The following is a 3,984-nucleotide window of genomic DNA, read 5'->3' as shown; positions in this document are numbered from 1 at the left end:
AAGGTGTAGTACATTACACAAAAATATGTATTCTCTGAGAGACTAGCCCTCTCTGTATCATAACTTGATTATGAACAGCACAAGTTCCATCAAGCATTTCAAATTCAAAGTATTTCCAGTGCACGAAAACACACGCACGCACACGCACGCACACGCACACCAAAGCGAACTGCCCTGAAATTAAATTTGGAGGAGATATTTATCAGCCACTGCCGCTCTCGTCCCCAGCGTTCATAACCCAAGGAAAAGCCATGTGACAGATTTGGTCAAAATGAGGTTTCTGAGGGGTTTTTTTTCTCTCTCTCTCTCTCTGTGGAGCTCAGAGGGATTGTAATGGCCTGAGGTTTTGTGCGTGTGCATCATTGATCTGAGGCAGCACAGGGACTGTCTGCCCCTGCGTACTTATTGATTATGATGATTATCCATCCACTCTTGGGTAATGAGGAGATATGAAATCATAAGCTGTGGAGAAGAGCAGCGTCAGCGGAGTCATTACTCAGAACTAGGGACTCCAAACAGTCTACGGTCTATAAACTATAGGCCATTGATCATTTCCAAAAGATATTCAGATTTAAGCTCTTTTTTTTTTTTTTTTTGGCCTGGCAAAAGCCCTCCCTGCCCGCGAGCTGGATGGAAAATCGAGTGATGTTCCATATGCGTCTGAGGGCAATACTGTACGTGAGTGTGCGCACTCTTAATGAGGAAATACTGTACGTGCGTGTACGCCTGCGCTCTTAATGATGAGGTTTCTCCGATCTAATCAAATCAAAGCTTTTGAACTTTCAGTTTTACTCTCACCCTACCTGGAGTTTTCGTGACCAGATCTCGCAGTGAGTTTTCACAATAAATACTTTTAAAGAGGTGACTTAATCACCCCCACCCCCTCCCACCCACTAATTCTCATCCAGGTTCGATCCTCTCAGTCGCCATTGCCTCACTCACATAAACTATTAAAAGTTGACAGTCTCTTTCTATGTTTGGATTCCAAAATGACACAAGCACTTTGTCATTTCAAACAATGGCTTGATTAAGGGTCAGCCATCAGCTTCAAAAGACCACTAATTACAGTATAATAATCATCATAATGATATTTTAATCATAACATTCAGTACAATCATCAGTTTAAATGACAGATCACAAAGACAATCAAGTAAGTTCAGAGCGAGCGCTCTGGAACATGGAGAAAGCACTCACCCTCCTGGGAGTGGGCGTGTACCAAAACAAATGATAAATATATGAAAACCGCATTACAACTTATATTGTGATGTCATGGAAAGAGGAAAACATAATATGCGTATGTAAGAATTACTAACAGTATCTGAGAGTTGGGAAAACAGCCGTGGAAAAGTTTCAAGAATTAGGTTAAACCTCTCCTGGAAATGTTTTGCCATCCGAGCTTTTCACACAAGCTACTGCCAAGAGATACTTATGCAAAAAGTCTGCGCTTATCATGCATCTTGATGGCGGTTAATTTAATCGGGCATTTAAGTTAACATTCAGATGTGGCTGAAGTAACTGTGATACCACTCAGCTGTGGTTTGGGCAAGTTCTGGTCTCAATAGAACTGGACTGGATCCAGCAGAACTGCACTGAACCCAGTCTGATTCCCAATGTAACAGAGATAAGCCCAGAATCACAGCCTGACAGACTGACTGGAATAACAGACGAGAGAAAGGAGGCCAAGGAAAAATGTTACGAGCTTACACTGTGTGCATTTGAATAGCTATCCAAACAAGACCGTTATGTAGCGTTTAGCAGAGGACTACAATACAAACCGGAGACACCAGCACGCTCCTTTGAACCTCTCCAAACATTCAGTGTCCAGCACGCTTTGTTCCACACACCACTTAAAATGAAAAGAGCAATACTGCCCCCTGCTGCACAAGTGAATGCCACATATCACAACTAAAGCTCAGGTTCACATAGAAACGACTATGACATAGTGGTATAACGTGAAATTCAATGCGTATTAGGAAATCTTGTGCAGTGAGATATATCACCACAGTCTTGTTCAAAGGTAGGAACACGATGGTGAACAAAATGAAAAATTGTGTATATCTTTTCCCCTCTCTTGACTAAGCACTGAGGAGTTAAGCCCAACGTTTCTGTGTTCAGAAAGGCATAACCTCCCTGATCACGTTGTGGTTAATTGGTAGGCAACTCTTGATGATTCGGTATATAATCGATAGAGAAATCATAAGCCTAAATGTCATATTAGCAGAAAACGCAGAGCAAGTGCAGAAAGTGCAGTGCAATTTTGCCTCGTTTACTGTGCAAGGATGTACGAACGCGTCATTTGCGTGTGTGACTGAGGACCGCGTTCACCAACGGCATTCTGCACATTTTGGTAGACTGCATTAACGCCATGTTACCAGTATATCATCTGATGTCTGTGGAACTATTTGTGAAGTACACGACAAGTAGCCTACTTTATTTCATTCTGAAGCATAAGTCTCATATGATTACATGCAGAGATGTACGTTGGTTTCACAATTCTGTCCTACGGCTCTAGATGGGGTTTTTTTTCGCTCAGACTCCGCTTCCATTTTTCACTATGCTCAGAAAAAGTAAATTAGAGGAGCAGAACTGATGGCTTCCATACCGTTTTTGAAAGCAGTCTCTCAGATCGCTTCAAAACCACATGGCCATATGCCTCACATGCAACCAATATATCAGTCCCAGAGAGTTTACAAGCTCACAAAATTGTTTCAAAACAAATTTGCTCTGTCTAGAGAAGGGAATCTTTTGACAAAATAGATCAATTTAACTAGACCAGTCTCTCTAGACTGGAGCTGAAGAAAGATATTGAATACACCAAATTGTCAGCAGGTCTGTCTGATCCCTGTCAGGTGAGCAGTTTTAAATATATGCAGCCTTTTTTGTTGTCAGTGTGGTCTCTACTGGTTGGTGGCTTGGCTGCATGAGGTGTTTCTTTCACCAAGAGCTCTGTGGAATTTCTCTTCTGTTGTCGACTGTTTTCTCATAATCCCAACCCATTTACTTGGAGTGGGGTTGCACTCAGGGGCAGCAGTAGCAACACCGTCAATTAGTAACCACATCATTCAGTCTCTAAGCAACCTGCTGTTTGTTCCTGTTGTATGGTGCATATGAACAAATCTTGTGATTTTCTATAGCAAGCCTTTAAGTCAATAATTTAACTTATGTCTTAAAAAAAAAATCACATTTGCTTGTAGTTGTTAAACAAAGTGAGATCTTATGAATACAACATCAGTTACACTTCTTTATCATTTCTAAAATAATGAAAAACATACATTTTTGTAAAATTTTTTTTTATTAAAAACAATTTTGTCCACAGTAGTTTAGACTTTGGCACCTAAAATATAAAAAAACTTAAACAAACAAACCAAAAACAAAGTGTACACCCAAAATTAGCATTCTACCAAAATGCTTAGGTAAAGGGGATAAATAAGATTTTTTTAAAAAGAGATACTCGGACATTAGACACACACAAACTGACACCAATAAGCATGTATCTCATCTCCATTAAAACAGTGCTTTCCCCGGTCTCATGGCAGAGATGGGGCCACAGATCAAAACCAACCAGTTAAATTCTTGGTGGGTGGGTTTAGATGGGGTTTAGGTTTATGAGCCAAAAGGGTGCCCACGAGGCACAAAAGTTTGCATTTTCAGATAGTGCTTGTTTTTAAAAGGGTCTCACTTACTAAAATCACTTACAAAAATAGAAATAAGCTAAGTCACAACATAAAAGAATCTTACAGACAAAAAAAAAAAAAATGCAAAAAATAAAATAAAATTAAAAAAAAAAAAAAAAAAAAAAAAGAGAAGTCACAAGCCTTTGGTCTTTGCCGTGTAATGCTAGGAAAAATAGGGCCAACAGGGCAGAATGTTGAACACAATCAAAATGAAAACACAACAGTTTCCATCAGTTCTAAACTTCTATTGGAATGTTATTCTCTTTGTGTTCTTTGTTTCTACTGGCTGTATCGTTTTGCAAGAGGACAC

Source organism: Chanos chanos, chromosome 10 (assembly GCF_902362185.1).
Source record: "Chanos chanos chromosome 10, fChaCha1.1, whole genome shotgun sequence".
Taxonomy (NCBI): Eukaryota; Metazoa; Chordata; class Actinopteri; order Gonorynchiformes; family Chanidae; genus Chanos; species Chanos chanos.
The sequence above is the reverse complement of the archived record's forward strand: the minus strand, read 5'-3'. Positions refer to the sequence as shown.